We start from the raw sequence: 17,689 nt of genomic DNA on the forward strand, positions 1-17,689 counted from the left end.
ACCTTTCTACATACATATATATATGTGTGTGTATATATACAGAGATGCGCATATGTCTTTGTGCCTGTGTGCGTGCGTGTGTGAATCCATTTGAGTCCCCGATCACAAGCATAGTGTAAATATTACCATTTTGAATCTGTAATGAAGTCTCTGTTGTGATTGTAGTAAATTCTATTAACGCACTCTGCAAATGTTAAACTAATCAATGGTTAGGTGCTGCTAAAATCTTGTGATCCACCTTAAATTGTGAAGGAACCTTAGATTGCTGCTAAATACCTATAATCCTTTAGATATGAAGCGTTGACCAAGTCTGGGACTAGGAGTGGACCTAGCCGGTCTTCCCTGAACCTCATGACTCAACAGGAGGATTTCTTTATTCCTTACACCCTTTCCTTTAGACATGGACCATTGCCCACATCTGAGAGTAAGTCTGGATTCAGCCGCACCTAGACTCCTCCCTGAGAAGGAGTTTAGAAAGCGAGAGGGGTCCATTCTGGACCTCGTGACTCAATGGCAGAGTCCTCTTTACCCTTTTGTTTCTCCAGTCTCTCTGCCTAAATCGTTCCGATTCAATTTTTATTTGGTTTTCCTTTGTATGTTTTAGTAAGTAGCAGAGTGGACCTTGCCACCGAATTCTGTTAAGTCGCGTTCTATAAACTTCTGGTAAAATCGCTTTTGCCAATACCCTTGACGGTGATTCTTTAAGCGGCCTAAACCACTCATTTGCGACAGTACCACAGGAGTAAGTCACAAGCAGCCTTCAGTAATCAGGGTGGTGTTTTTGTAGGCAGAAGGCACTAGTGCACGGGGGGAGTGAAGCTTTCTGCTTACAGCGGTGCTAGAATCCACCCGACTACAAGCGCAGAAGGCTGCTGATGGAGTGGGAGCATCCAGCAGCTCCAACAGCTGTCCTGCAAGGCTAAAAAGGTCGCTCCTACTGTATAGGAGAGGTATGGCACTATAAAGCTTCTGTACCCTATAAAGGCGAACAGAAGAAGGCATTACTTTTCTTTACCGAGGTGCTGGAAAGACTTTCTCATGAATACCCTGTGCAAGGGTGAAGTTAGGAAGCATAACAGAGATTAAAGTTCAGCTCACTTTATGGCAGGTAAAGGAAGATCAGTGTTTGAACAGTTGTTAAAATAAAGGAAGGTTTACTAGAAACTAACATTTTTGGTTCTCACGTTAGGGATCAGTTAATTGCACCGGTGACAAATCATCGTTTTAGGTTTTATCTGGAAATCTACCTGTACTACATCAACTTTTTAGTCAACACTATTTCATAGGCTCCACTATGGCTTGTACTGTAAGTTGCTCCATACGGTCACAGTTTCTATTTTTGCTAATTTGAAATGACCCGAGTCTTTTAAAGTGCAACCTGGAAAGATCTTGGAAATAAATGACACTTTGTGCTAATCCTACCTGGTACTGCTTGTTCTTTTCCCAACTCTGGGTGGCTTTGGAGAGTTCTTTGCACACAACGGGCACCAGGCCTCTGTTTGCACCGTATCTGATCATCGAATAGCTCTTCCCTGAGCCGGTCTGACCATATGCCAGCAGAGTAGCGTTATAACCCCGCCAGGCTTTCCCCAGCACTCCTTGACCAAGATCGCAAAAGACCTCTCTCTAAAAAAAGATCAAGTGCATCCTCTTCATAGATGAGCGAGCAAATGCATACACGAGCACTGCTGTCTGCTAGGGGTGCTCCCACTAATAGTTTAAATCAGGAATCAGGATTTGCAAACACACTTGAAAGTGGTACTGAGTTCCAGGATGACAGAAATGTAGACAAAACCTACATAATGCTGCAAACCAGTAAACTGACAAGTGCCAGTCGTTTGCATTACGCTTACATGCATGTTAGTAATGGGAGATAAACGAACCGACCAGTCTGCAAGTGTGTGTTAGCTACAACTGCTTTTAGTTGGTTCTTGGAATAAAATCTTACCTGGCCGGCGTAAACTGTTGGGTCCTGCTGAGATGAGCATACCATTCTCGCCCTTTAGGAAGCCGCTATGAGACCAATAGGCTAGATCAAAAGTAAAGGTTTTCCTGGGCCCTCGATTCCTAGGGTCACATATGCTTGTGCTGGTGGTGTTCCTAGAAATCACGCACCTGCTCCCTGCATTCTTCTCTCTCTGTGTGTTAAAATTACAATTGTACTATCGCAAGACAAGCGATCAGTCATTCACTAATAATTCATGGTTTAGTCTGGATTTAAACCAAGTTCAGCAGCAACGCACACCACACCAATGACTGCTGTGGGATAAGCCTGCTCTTGAACCATGCCAGGTGATAACAGAGCCAAGGAGTAAGTGACCTGAACGAAGGGACGCATCAGTAACCATCACATGCCTTCTTCCCTCTACCTCACATACCGCTCAGCCGCATAGCACAGTGCACTGGAAAATGCGTTTTCTTTTAGGAACAGCTTTATTTCAAAAGGAACCATGGTACAGTTCTCGCCAAGCGTATCAAACAGACTCATTACCTCGACTACTTTGGTGAAAAAAGCATTTCTGGAATGGAAACCCGGAAGTTTTACACAGAAGACAAAAGTACAAACCAAATAAGAAACAAATGCTAGCTTATTACTTATTATTACTTAAAATTCTATTTTTTTGGTAGTATTTTCTGTTTGGCCTAGGCTAACAGGTTACAAGCATTGCCTAACAATGGAACAATTCCTAACAAAAGGAACTTCTGACGGGGGAATTAAACTACTTAGCTATCTGCGGCCTTGTTTGCACACTGGGCATATTCTTGCCATACGATCTGCTAAAATTCTAAGTATTTCGGCACATGCTGGTGGATTTAGGCAGCAAAGGATTGCCACCAGGTCCTTGGGGGAAGGCCTCCTCCCCTGTGCTCTCCTCCAGTACTGAGCGTCTCTTCCTGCTGCACCGCCCTCTCCCTCCTGTACTCCTGGGTGTGCTTGATTCCCCAGCCGTCCGGGCGGGTGTTTGCTCATGAGTAGCCGTTTTTTCTGGTTTAGCATGTGGAACACTTATTGTTCTTCTCTTAGGAGTATCACAGATTTCCGCTCTCCCTCCTGAACGTATGTCTTCCTGAGTAAAGACAGATTCTGTGCCTGCCAAGAGATTGTGTGCCCTCTTCAGAGCACTTCTTCTAGGAGTGACAGGAAGTTGAAATTCTCTTTGAGGCAGCGATGGTTTAGACAGATCAAGGTCAGAATTTTCTGAAGCTTCCAATGAACTCCTCTTTATTCTTCCGCCTCTCTTAGTCGGCACAGGAAAAAGGAGGTGGTCACTAGGCTGCACCTCTTGATCCTTGACAATATTTTCAGTAAACTGTAAAAGAATGATTTCCCGTTTTCTTGCACTTCTGCTGGGACGGACTGCCATTTTTGTCTCATGATCAGTGTCATTCTGGCCAGTTCCCTGATCTCCTGCTGAACGTTTTCCTCCTCTAGCCATTTTGGAAGCAGCAGAAGCAATAATGCTACCTCCAGCAAGAGAAGTTTCCTCATTAGCCACTTCCATGAGCTCAGATGCGGCTTCCTTTGCTCTCTTTAATCCACTTCTTGGAGTAACGGCTATGGACTGTGTACGGACGGGCGATGTTTGCCCATCAGAATGGCTGCTTTCTACTTCTTCTGAATTGGCCCGTTTAGGCATCCTACCTCTCCTAGGAGTAACAGGGATCACAGGTATGCGCTCATCATCTTGAGCATTTTCTTCTGTTTGAAGGCTAGAAGTCTCAGATGCTTCTTTTGTTTGCCTGGTACTTCTCCTAGGAGACAGCCCTAACAAAACGGGTTTGGCTGTCTTCAGTAGATGCTGATGGCCTGCCGATGGAATACTTTGACTGCTAGTCAGTTGTCCCCTTGCGCGTCTTCTAGGAGTGACAGCATGCTCTACTTGACGTGTGCTGGTTTCATCTTCCACTTCTTCTGGCACAGTTGGTAAGGGAGCTTTTGCCTTCTGGGATCCAGTTTCCTTTCTGCCTGTGGTTTCATGAATAGATTGTTCTACAACTCCAGATGTCAATTCTTTAATTCTTGTGCTTTTGATTACATACAATAAGTTCTCAAAAGCTACCTTAAGGGGTTCAGGCACATATGGGAGTGACTCTGCAATATTTTGAGATTCCTGATCACTAGTTACAGGGGACACTGAATTTGTCACATGTTCTTGGTTTTCAGTATTTCCTAAACTGTTCACAGGTTTTTCCCCTGTTGTTGTGCCAGACGGTTTAGAAGCATCTAATAGTGTAGGGTCTCCCATCTCTGCTTCACCACCTTCTCCTTCCAAGACTAAAGGAAAATTACTCTGCTCTCCATCTCCCTCAGCTGCATCACATTCACCATCTTGGTTAGCAGGCAAATCCCATGGAAACTGTTGCTCTGTGGTATTATAGCTGTATTGAAGATTGCCTGACGGATGTAGTCCACTAGATGGTGATGCTTCAGGTGCTGCTTCTGAGGTTTGTGCCTTACCCGCACTATCTTCAATGACCTAGAGTTAAAAAACGTCTATTAATGCATTATTAATTACCAAACAGACTAACTTCCCACTGAGTGAGACAAAACTGAGGACAGTGAAATACTGCGTTTCCTTTCACATCACCACTGAATGTAAAGTTAGAAACATACAATGTACTCTCTCCTACAGAGAAAAGTTTATGCGGTTAAGGGACAGAGACCAGAGTATTCAGTGTATGCAATCACATGCTCCATTTCTGAGATTTCTGTTCCCAAAGGTGAGACGAGCTAACTAACTGACAGCCTATTTAACTTCATCTGAAGTCTGGGACACTGAAAACCTTTTTCCATTCCTCGAGACCAATCAGTGTTTGTTTCTAAAGACTTTTCTGGTGGTTTCATTTTAAACAAAGTTTACAGGCTTTTTGTTTGGTTGGTTGTTACCGTTTTTTTACAGTACGAACCTTAACCACAAGAGGAGTTTCTAGCAAATTCAGCTCTGATGCTCCTGAAAACTTCTTTTGTGAGACGGAACCACGCGTATTTGGTTTCAGTGGGCTGGATGGCATGAATGAAGTAGAAGCTCTGCATGGCGAATGTGAGCTACCACCCCGTGCTGCAGAGCGTGAAGGAACAGGACGAGCCAGCAAACCAAGCAATCTGTTATGGTACACAATTTAAAATACAAAAAGAAATAAATCAGTGGAAAGAATCATGCTGCGTTCAAGAAATCTGAGATGGTACGTTTCAAAAACATTCCATGAACAAGAAATACAGGTGAACCCTCGCTGTTGGGGTGATGTCTCAGGCCCACCAACAAGTCAGAGGCATTTTCTTCTTTTCAATTATTTCGTTACATTTCATACTTAATTTCCTAAATCACTGCCTCTGAGGCAAGAGTAATCCAATGTTAAGTTGCACAAGTGATGTCATTCTCGTGTCAGAAGAAAATGCATCCACATTTCAATGCTGGGACCACTTCAAATTCTCCATTTAGTTGTGTCCCTAAGTTGGCCTTTTCTTTAACAGACACAAAACTAAATGCAAACAGAACGCTTTGCAAGCACGGGAAGTGTACACACCCACACACATACACAAATATATATATATGAGAAGCAACACCTTTTTGAAATATTCATTCTGTAGATCTACTATACCTGGAACATTTTCTTAAAAATTTTCTAACTCGTGCCCCAACAGATGCATTGCGCGACTCTGCATCAGGGAGAGGATGTGTTATGACTGGTGGTTCTGTCACTCCAGGACTAGAATTAAAAGGAAAATGTAAATGACTTTCATTCCCCTGAAGTCCAAACATACCAGAATCCAAGTTTATTTGACCATACCACCTGCAGGAAAATCATCTGACAACTACTAGCCTCTTTTCCGCTCTATTATCATAGCAGAAAAACTCACTCTCCAAATATTACTTACGATGTATTGATTCTTAAATGCTACATATTGTATGCGCAAAAAAGCCAGACAAAGCTCTATTCAGGCGCACCTTCCCTCCAAAACGCTAACGCAATTCAAATGGATTTTTCTCTCTCTCTCCAAACATGTAGCTCAAGACTAAACTTTGTTAAAAGGCTGCTTACCTATCATGCTGTGAGAAAATGGTTTTCTGCTTGTTTGCTCCCCATCCTTCTCCAATTTTGGACAATACATTACTGATGAAAGTTGCTCTTGGGTGCACATTTCCTGCATTAGCTTGTTTTGTTACTGTTGATAATGGCTTTGGTCTTGCGACTGTAAAGCGAGAGGGAAAAACTCTCAGCCTCGTGTAATCAAAGCGATGGTTAGCTGTCCATTGTATTTCCCCCCCGAAAAATTACCTTCTCTTAAGACCGATGAAGGCAAATGGTTAGTCTTGGCTCTCTCTACATCCAGCTTCCTTTCTCTAGGAAGGATCTTGCCATATTGGTCTAATACAGAATTTCTGGCAAGCGCTCTCTCTCTCAAGCGAGGATCACGATCATTCTGATGAATGAAAAGCGTAAAGCAGAACGCTGACGAATTACAAGAAGTTCGTTGCACAGAACTGCCTGTGCTATTTCTAATGAGTGAATAAACGTCCTCTGCAGATACAGTAAAATGCATCCCCCGCACAGAACAGCAGCAAGTGCTACCCATCAGCACGCACTTTGGAGTAGTGGAATATTTTGTTCAACTTTTAGGTTTGGCTGTAACTTTAAGGTGTAGAAGCTTATTCCTAGTATTTCAAAGAACAGTATAAAACCCCAAGCATTGTTGAGTACTATCAAAAACGGTTAGTAACACCTAAGAGAACCTTGCACACTTAACGCTTACCATGCGATTAACCTTCATTGTCTGATTCAACTGTAGTGCTGGGATATAGTTGGTACGCTGCAGATGCTGGACTAAAAGAAGTTCGCGATTCTGAACACCAGCAGTGGTCTGTAAAAACTTCTCCAAACACTCCTGTGAGAAATAACACATTTCAAAAATCGATTATGAATCTGCCTCTTCTCTGTTCAAAGAGACGATTAAGATTTTTTTTTTCTTGTCCACACTTACTCGTTCAGGGCCTGTGAAAGGTAGCTTCAGTAAGTCTTCCATTAGTCCCACCTCCTGACAGACTTCAAACATGTGTTTTAACAGCTCTTCTAGGTTTAAATTAGTGGTATGTTGCTTCAACAGACCCCAAGCCTCCACCATGCACCTGCAATTAATTTTTTTGAGACGTAAAGGAATATTAATAGTATAGCCAAAAAGATGCCCCAAAGTTGTGGTATTCAAAGTTTAAAGGAAATTTAGGGCGTCGTGATTGGTATTGTTTGTTCTCCACCTGTCACAATATTTGAGCGCCAAAACGGGGGGATATATTTCTTTACCTATTGGACAACAACACAGTGAGGAAAAGCCGCGCTTCACTACTGCTTGACATTGAGGGCTTCATCATCTGTACGTATCTGAGGGCTCGCCTATGCTCTCCTTGGCACATGAGGGACTGAAGAATTCTCATATGTTGCCATGACACAGTTTTGATTGTAGCTGGATGAAAGAGCAGGGCCAGCGACTTCTGTAGAAGTCAGAGATCACGTTTACTAAGATACATACATACACGCAGGCAACAAAAATATTCAAAAGTTTCTTAAGGAAGGGTGAACGGGTGTTAAATAAACTTAGGTGACTAACCAATGAAATACCTGATACGGGACATGTAAATAACAAGTATTTGCAGGAAAAAGCATTAGAGCATTCAGTTAGCCATACAGAACAAAGTGAGTGTTTTAAAAGGAGTAGGTCACACTTTTCTAGGTTCATCATATCTCTGTATACAAACATGGCTTTTTATAAATACACTACTAAATAATAAGTTCTTCCAGACAAACCGCTGTGACAGGCAAAGAACAACCTTCAGCATCAGAAAGAATATGGATTATGTTGAAAAGTCACTTTTGCAGTCTTCTGTCTCAACTCTGGCTGCTATGATCTTAGCTTTAGTATTTAAAGTACCTAAACCACTGTTTTGGAGAAAGTGCTCAACTGGTCTGCTGAAAACAGCCTAAACGGATGGCTTTGAAAAGTCAAATATCAAGCATTATTAAAGTGGACTTTGTCTTCCTTTTCACCAACTGCCTGTCAAAGTCATTGAAACAAACATTTCAAAGCATAATTTATTGCTGAAGATGTTGTGGCAGTATTACAAAAAAGCTTCTGATGTTTTATCACCTGTTACTAGCTAAGCACCGATTTATTAAAATTGCTTTCTAGATTATCGCTTTGTACTGCAATGTATGTCTTGCTAAACTTACTTCATAATATTCATAATTCATACTTACTTCATAATCATTGTGATCTAGAAGCCAGAAACCTTGAACAAGCTTAACAAGACCCCAAGGGACAGCAAAGGCAGTTGGGAAGGAGTCGATTAAAGTTTCTGTTTTGTTCGGAAAGGAATGCATGACATCTAGCAGCAAGTAAATTGTCTGGTATCACGTATCTAATTAAGGCTAATAAATTTGTAAGACCAAAATTTATCACGTAACATTTAGAAAAACATCAGGAAGTAAGGATATGCAAGTGGTAGGAAGCAGAAAATACTAATGGCTTAGTCTTGCCGTTTTAAGCTATTCTAACCTGACGACACTCGGGTCCTAACCACAAAACTGCATTCTGAATAAATAACCAGAAAGAAAGGCTCTTTGGTTTCTGTAAGGCATTCAAAAAGGTTAACTTCGGGTATTTAACTACTTCAGTTAGAAACTCAGGCTCCCTCTTTAGTGGAGCTACCAGTTGGACATTCAAAACATTTGAACATCCCACGCTTAGTTATTAAAGCAAACAAATTCTCCAGTTGGTTTTTTTCCTCATTTCCAGAGTATATGAACCAATGTAAGTTATGGTGTCCTTACAACACAACTCAGCTCGGAATGATTAAAATGGGATTTACACCACTATGTGGATCACTCACTGGCAGTGTCATCTTCGCTTTCTGACATCCGTTTTTAGGGACGTACTCTAATAAGACAGCTCTGGGGTACAACAGTTTTTAAACCCCTTGCTCTCTAGGCTCTCCTCTCGGCTTAGGCAACAAACAACAAAAACAATTCTGGATATTTCCGCAGCTTAGAAATTAAGTTTCTGCCCAATGACTTTTTCCTCTGTTTACTATTCTGTGGGCGTGCACTTTTAACAGAACAAAAGCTTTGCAACAAAACATTAAAAAAAAAAGAAAAAAGAAATGCACAGTACAAAGAAATAAAACAATGCTTCTGTCTAGGACTTAATTCTAAACGAAATGTTTTCACTTGCATTGTGTTTGAAGGACAAATTAAAAAATGTTATGAAACATGTAGGTGACAAGCATTTAAGAACATTTACGTGCATATACTGAAGGTGTAATAAAAATAACTAGAAAGGATACAATTGCATGCTTGTAACTTTCTTCAAGGCTTTCTAGTAAATAGAGATCCAGCAGTGCCTGAAATGAAAAATTGAAAGTTTTTTAAAAACTCCTGTCTTTCATAAATCACTGCCTTTTGGGTGGGGTTTTTTTTTTGGGGGGGTGAGGGTTTGTTGTTGTTGCTGTTGTCATTCTTGTTTTCTGTGAACATAACACTCACATGTAAACTAGCAGGTGGATATTTCCCAGTTCCTCCTTCATCTCTCCGCCACAACTTCTCAACTTGGTCTCCTAACTGGGAAACCATTCCATCAATCATCAAGCAGTCAGAATCCCATTTTCCTCTGGAACAGAAGGTAGCAAGGATTCAGACAGAGTAAACCACGAATTCCAGCCTCGCAGTGTAACAGATTTCCTCCAGTCAAAAGCAAACAAAAAAGCTCCCAGGAGTCAAAGAAAGTAACAGACATACAAAGGCACGATTAGGACTTGAAATGCACGTGAAAGACATTTCTGAGTCAGGTGAAAGATGTTCGTTAGATCATGTTCAGTTATTAACGGAGGTCAAAATAGAATTACTATTACGGATGGCTGAACTTTTAACAATTACATTCGTCACAAGTCCATCACAGCCTTCTGCTGACTGCGACGCTACCCTTTAATTTCCCGACGACAGCAAGCGCCAAAAGCACACCAGAGCTTGTGTGCTTCTAAGGATCACATGAGCCTGTGTGCAAGTTACTTGAGAATTAAGCTCAGAAAGATGAACCTTACAGTCAATACCTAATACGCTGCAGCTGCCACCTTAACTCATCTTGCAGCCTCTTCTTCACAGTGCCATAGCCTAAGCTTGTTTAGGTCTTTCCTTAGTTTCCAGTACCATTTCCAAAGAAAAACCTATTATCGTCTAATCCAAGGCCTATCACCTATATGCTAGTAAGCTAGTCCAGGAAAGAGAGTTTACGTTAGGAAGGGACTTCTATGCACTAGCCGATAGAGTGCTAGGTGTGCCAACTACACGTAACTCTGACTGTCTTACGAAATTACACAAAGGTACTTGCGAGTAGGAGCTTTAGGCCAATACAATTATTACCATCTATTACTAGCCCATAAAAGAGATGATTTGTTTTCTTTTTAAACATGCTTTCTTCTGTGTCCAAAACAATTGTTCTGTGAACGCTGTGCTTTCCTGAACCAGACATGACTGATCCTAGCCTAGTCACGTGATCTTTTCCAGTAGTGACAAATTATACAGATGAGCCAATGAATTAAGTACCCTACAAAAAACGATGATACCAACAAGTGGTACTAAGCCGAGGGATATATCAGCATTTTACCATGGGCAAGTAACCCCTGGGCTCAAGAGAACACATGCATCACTGACGTCACGAGTATGGCCGGCAAATGCATTAAGCACAGCAAATACAACGGCTGAGATAAAAGCCGTTCCCTTCCACTTCTAAATTTGCAGTGGAAGTGTTCCAGAGTTTTCCAGTAAGGCTTACCTTGACAAACGCTCAAGTTTCTGTCGCTGACCAGCATGGTAGCTTTGAATCAGAGGATAGTTGTAGAAAGGTCGAGACAAATGCATATCACCATCTACAGGCAATAACGTAAAAGCAAGTTAAAGAAACAATAGCACGTTTTTCAACTAAAATTTTTGACTAAAAAGGCAGACACAAGGTAAGCATCAAGAAGCCTCCAACTCTGAAAGAAGCCAAGCCCATTTCTGCCTTTGCCAGAAGAGATGTAAGAGACAAAACTCAATTCCTTCTTGTCTCAAGCACCATTTCAAGCTTGCAGTTGACGTAGCATTCAGAACATGTAGCGTTAGCTGAAGTTCACTATAAAAAACACCAGTTCTCAAAGGGAATGGCTTTTTAAACATGTCATGTGAGCATTTGTAAAGACAATTAGGGCTGACAATAGAACTTATAATCCATCCAAATAAAGAAGCATTTCCAAGGCGTATTGTTTCCTCAAGCAATACATAAAAAGTTCAAAACATGCAGGTAGTGCTTTTACTGTACAAACAAGCATTCCAACAGGTGTTTGTTGCCTAATACTAATTTGTCTAAAATCCCAAGTATTTCAAGCTGTGGACACAAGCAGCTCCTTGAATCAGAGCCTTATTGCTATTTCTAAAAAACATCCAGGAAAGAAACTGCTTGCATTATTCTACGCTATGTATTTGAAAAACCTGTAGAATCTCAATTTCACCACCAGAGCTTCTTGGCATACATTGTCACTGAACCAACAGGACTTGCTGCTGACAAAACATTTACAAAAGCGTGGCTAAGCACGTGTTCCTAGGAATCACTTACTGGACAGTCTCCTTGGTACAAATGTCTTATGGTTTATGCTTACCTAAACCCTCTGGAAGGAGACTGGCTCGACAGAACCAGATGACCACTCGTGCATACAAAGAAATGAGGCTCGTTACCACCTTCTTGTTTGTCAAGTCTGCAAAACCTGAAAAAAGGCATAGGATGATTTTTGTTATGCAATTCCTTTCCTTTTTACAAAACTCCCTTCATCATACTACATAGAAAATAGAAAAATGACACGATAGAAATCTCTCGTCTTTGCATTTTCTACTCTGTATCGCTTTCTTATTTGAAGAAAAAACCCACAATCACCACCAAAAGAGAAAGCAACCCCTCCAAAGAACCAGATTCGCTAAAGGTTAACATGAAACAAAATTAAGCCTGAACTATTAAATACATGCATGAAGACGACACCTGGTTTTCAAGTAGCAGAGATTTTTACTAGAGCAAAGGGACAGTCTTTCTTTTTCTCAATATGCCAAGAACAACTTATGATCTAAAAAGCTATAGAAACTCAAGTAACTTACTTTACAAGTCACTCATTTGCGCTTCCTTTATCTTTTTTAGTAATTTGCAATACAATATTTGCATGCAATTATAAATTGCTGGCTAAGAATTAAAAAGAAACATGTTGAGCACTACCACATTCAGGTGCTGCAATTTCAACCCAGTTGCTTACATAGCTTCTTGCTGAGCGTAGTCTCCCCTAGCCGCTTGCATGAACTCCACAAGAAACTGTTTCCCCGAAGTCAACGCATATTGAGTGGTCGTCCCAGCTTCTCAGATTTAAGCCCCTTCGCCCAGCTAAATTTAACCGTCTTCCAATCACCAAACCCAACAAAAGCTCACGTTCCCACAATTACAACCCAAGCATAATTCCAAACCTTAAGAAAGCATACCAAAGATTTAATAATACTATGACAAACCTTCTTCAGTCAGCTCTTGTGCTTCTGTTAGAGAACAGTTTAAGACTGTGCTAAGGTTGCTCAAAAGCAACTGGCAGTGCTGAAGAGACTGTAACGTCTGTGGGTCAACGAAGTTGCAAGAGCCATCAAAGAGCGGAACACCTTTTCAAGAACAAACATTAAAGCATTAGCCTACAGAGCAATTTCAGAGTTTCAAGGCACACTTAAAGAACCGCGTGCAATGCCATATACCAGCAGATTACTGGATAAGCTCAATTAGAAGGAATGATTTTATGTTTGTGGAATGACTACACTAGTACTCACATATTTGGTCCAATTCTTCTTTTGTAGAGATCACTTTGTTCCATGTCCACTCAAGAACAAGCCGTAAATTAGCAGCAGAACTTGGCTGCTCTTTAAAAAGAGACAACAAAAAAGAAACAAATCAACAACTTCAAACTAACCAATATATAACATAAAAACAATGTAAAGAAGTATTACCTTCAGATGCCCACTGTCTAATGCACCCAGTCAGAAGTTCTAAAGAACCTGTCCGGACAGCAGCTGACAATACCGCTTCTAACTGCTCCTTCTAAACATAACAGACAAAGTAAAATGAGAATCTTACATACTTTCAATAGCTGAACCATCAACAGCAAATGGTTGCTTCTACCGGTATACTCATGCAGACAGCACAAAGTCAAGTAGTACACCTGCAACTAATTCCACGTTCTTCTTCTGAATTCTAGCCACAGGCTGGACTGCTGCTTGGTCTGAGGAACACAATAAACTTTTCCTCTGACATTTCAACTTACCGAAGGCTAATTCTAATCTTTATTTGCACGCCTCTGCATTATAGTCTCAATTTCCTGAGTTCCAGGTAACTACTTTCAGTAACATCCTCTGCTAATACCCATTACGCATTTTGTGCACATGAGCTCGCCATCAGGAATGCATGAAGGGGACAGAACAAATACCCTCTCTGCGTGGGAACAGTGAAGCTCAGGTCAAGCAGCTTTCTAGACTATGAAGACATGAAGCAGTTCTGACACCAAAACATGAAGCTATACTTTTCTCAGATGACAGAAAAGAAGTGAACCATTTAAATTCTAATAGGTTTAAATTTTAGGCTGTTCAAATACTGTATTCTAACGTGCTGGTAATCCTTCAGAAGGATAATGCACAGGTACGCACAGGCATGCGATATTAAGGAGTAGTTTATTTCCGCTGGTGTTGATACTTCTTTCAGCTGAAATGATCCTTCATAAAATTTCACTGTTTTGTTTGGTTGGGTTTTGTTTGTTTCTTTGTTTGAAACGTAATTCAAAAGTCTCTTTCCCTTCTGGGTAAAATCATTGCATTCAAAGCGATTTCTACACATTAGAATACACATGGGATACTTCCTTCTGTTTCTGAAAGCTGCTTTCAGACAAGGAAACACACCAAATACTACGTAGGGTGGCAAACAAAACTCCAAACCAAGCTTCCTGACCCTAATTCTGAAGTTTGCCTTACTAACATTCAAAAGAAATCCCTGCTCAAATGCCTAACAAGTCTCTGAACGATACAGTCACAATGCAGCAAAGGTTATTAAAAAATGCCTTGATTTCCCAAGTTATTCCCAAACTGGAGCTGACAGCAGAACATCTAATTTGAATGTAAGAGTCTACATCAGGCTTGCAAAATAAGCAGTCTCTGGGCTAGGTCAGCTGGCCAAGAAATTTATTTTAGCTACCACACTGCGCAGAAGTGTTATTTGCCCTAAGACACTTCCACAAATCTGGCAAAGAATCCGGTAGACAGGAAGATGAGGGCAGTGGGAAGACCACTCTCCCCTTCCTACTAATTGCTCCACTGTATGATGACTAGCCAGCTGATCATTTCGCTTAGATGCTGCCTGGCTGAGGATGGGCTGTTCATCACAAAGGCTCCATCTCTCATGAAACTCTTCAGATGAGAGAGCAGGGGTGGTGCACTGCAAATGGAAAACCTGGGAAAGAGGGGGCTGAAGTCACCATGGTGGGATAAAGAGGATCGAAGGGAGAGGGCGTCATGAGATAAAGGCAGCTAAGGTGTTGCAGCAACAAGAGGGCTGTCTAAGCAGGGGAAATGGGGCTACTGGAGCGCAAGGCAAAGGCTACAGAGGCGAAGATCTGCTTTGAGAGGCCGCAGAAAAGCCGACTGATGATGGGAAAATGAAGGGAAGCGGTGAGGAAATTGTCAGGTAGAGCTGACAACAGTAATCCTTTAACACGGCCCACTTCCTTGGAAGCAAATGATCGGGTATAGTGCAGCAAGCTGATGTTTGCAACAGCTCACATCCTAGCGAGACACCCCCATCGTCAGCTACTGCACTGAACCTAATGCTTTGAGAAACTGACAGGGATAAAGGTTGTTCTGAGGGAAAGATGCTTCCTTGTGCGTAGCTGTGGCACAGAATTAATAGATGGGTCTCTAAAGACAGATCTGTTAGGGCTGTTCCCAGTCAAACTCACTAGCTTGGATCTAGGACTGCTATTACTTCTGCTCACTAAAGTCACCACCTGCATTTCAGTGAAACTTGCAAATAATAGGAAAATCAGATTATCGTGTCTTGTAGCCTCTGGAGCCCCGTCAGACAAGATGGGTGTGTTTCCCCCTTGATTCCCTGATATGCGCTCACCTGACTCAAACTGGATGGCTGGACATCGACTACTCTTGGAGACAGCAAGCCAGCTGCAAGACGCCTATTGTAGCTATCGTGAATGGCTTCACTTGTCAAAGGACCAGATTTCTTCAAAAATTTCAAGGTCTGAAACATCAATCAAAAACTACAGATTAAGACAGCATTATTATTCAGTCACTAAGGTTCTGGATAACCACTACGAGAAATAACATAAATGTTCACTGAAACTGTCAGAAAGCTTGCGTCAGTAATACCCTTTAGGTTAGCCATCTCAGTAAGCATTACTATGTAGAGTCTTAAAGACGGCAGCCAAACTAACAGTTACAGTTTATAAACAAAGTCCTGTAAAACAAAATGTCAGCCCTTGCAATGCTTAATTAAGTATTTTCTAGCTTCTCTGTCAATACACAGGCCTTTCTTTTTCCCTGAACGCTGACGCAAAATGCATTCTATCGAAGCCAAAACTGACACACAACTTCAAATCACACTGTGGAAGACCCTTGCTATGCTTGTTTGTGCAGAAGCTGGTTTACGTTGGAAATGTTTAGTGAGCTCAAACTTAATTCAAAATTATTTGTTACAATCTGTGCAGTGGCTCAGAAGTTATGATTTGGCCAAGTTTGGGAGAACAAAGAATTCATTGCTTCTTAAACAGTCAAATTATTTTTCATTTTCTCCATTCTGTCCTCCTTTTTCAGGTTAATCAGGGATCCAGACCCTAACTCAAGCCTAAGCAGGCAGTTCGACTGATGGGTAATATAGAAGTAACAGCTTTCGCCATCTTCCACAACATTTTTGTTCTTGCTCCTACAGCAACGTTGTATTCCGTTCTAGACACTCAATCCCTGATAGTGCTTCAACAATAGACAATGGTAGTTCTACAGTCCCAAGAGTGGACCGAAAACGTTACCATTGGCATAAAAGTGGCAGGGTACAATTGCGATTCTGCGTGTGGATGGGCAGGATGAGCATAGAATGGTCTCTGACACTGAAAGCAGTGCAAGAGAAAACTTAGAAAAGCTACATCTCTTGGCAGTCTTAATAAAGATACAGTAAAAGATCACCTCCTTCTGCAAGCCGGTGCAAGTCATATGAACGACTCCGGAGTTCAGCAAGCACGAACCATCTGCAGAAACAAGGAACGTTTGACAACATTCCATGCTCTCACAGTTATGTTAGGACCACTTTACTTTTTTTAAACAGCAATATCTGGAAAGATATAACTGAGTACCCATTTTCTTCGTCAGATCGCAGGCAAACCTTTTTTAAAAAATTATTACTGCGTGTAGAAATTTCATCTCTAGTGCTATCGAGGTGCTGTGCTTTGAGCTTCAGTTCAAAGTCATTTCATTTTGTAACCATCACCACTTCACCGGCTACGTGACAAAAGCACCAAACCCCAAAACTCAGCAGAATGTCAGATGCATTTCACAACATTACATACCTTGCTGGTACAATGTAATCAGAGCTGGGTTTGTGGGGGGTTGGGGTTTTTTGGTTTGGTTTGGTTGTTGAGTGAAAAACAACGATCAAGAGAACCAGTAAATGGCGTTGGACCTCAATTTACGCTTCTCGCTGTTAAAAGCGGTGAAATACCTACCAAAATTATAGGTGCTTGGATGAAAAAACTGCTCCGGTGGTGGATAAGAAGGAGGAAGTCCCCGACTTAGACTCCGCTCACGGACCAGAATATCCAAAATGAGGTTTGGTGAAGTCATACTTATCACAGTATCCAGTGACCACAGTGCAAAATAGGGGCAACCATGAAGGAACTCTTCTGGCCTTAAAGAAAACAAGTGCATAAGCTGAACGCCGACTTTCAAATGAATTATTTGCAGGGACGTTGAGAACAACTTAATGAAAATCTACCTTAGCGAATCTGGCATTTGAGCATGATACCAGCGATTAATGTCAAATACACCCAAATAAGTAGATGGTTTTCTCTGACTACATGTCGTCACTTGCCAACTGAAGATTGATACGCTGGTGTCAGGGGATATTACTGGAAAAGACAAGACATTGTTTCTTATTTGTAGAAAATATGATACAGCTGCTATTTTTAAAACACCACTTTCTGCTTTGGCTTAATTCTGTTCTATCACTCCTGAAACACACCACTTGCTAAGAATAATAAAAAAAATGATGTCCGGAGTAGCAAACATCCCTGTGGTAGGTTTCAGTCATACTGCCCCTTTTTCTCATTCAAACTGTATCAGTTCTAAGCCAAATCAAATACACACTTATTAGCTAATTCGGTTTTCCATACATGAAGAGTTGACCAAGACATTTAGCTAGATGAACAATTTAGCAAAAAAAGATGTGCTAGCAACACATACATTGCTACTTTTAGAAAGCAGACAAGTACTTATTGTATACACTTGTATTGCTCAGCTGGCATTATTAATTTCCAGATTTGAGTCAATTACAAATTTTAAGAATAGCTCCTCTCCAGCATATTCAGAATGAAAGAACACAACT

The 17,689-nt window shown here is 41.3% G+C and overlaps 1 pseudogene; it reads right to left on the minus strand.

Annotated features, from left to right (window-relative positions):
• The window catches only part of LOC132321026 (ATPase family AAA domain-containing protein 2-like), a 185,476-nt pseudogene that overhangs the window by 63,420 nt on the left and 104,367 nt on the right, over nt 1-17,689 (minus strand).

The sequence above is a fragment of the Gavia stellata genome, unplaced genomic scaffold (genome assembly GCF_030936135.1).
Source record: "Gavia stellata isolate bGavSte3 unplaced genomic scaffold, bGavSte3.hap2 HAP2_SCAFFOLD_38, whole genome shotgun sequence".
Lineage (NCBI taxonomy): Eukaryota > Metazoa > Chordata > Aves > Gaviiformes > Gaviidae > Gavia > Gavia stellata.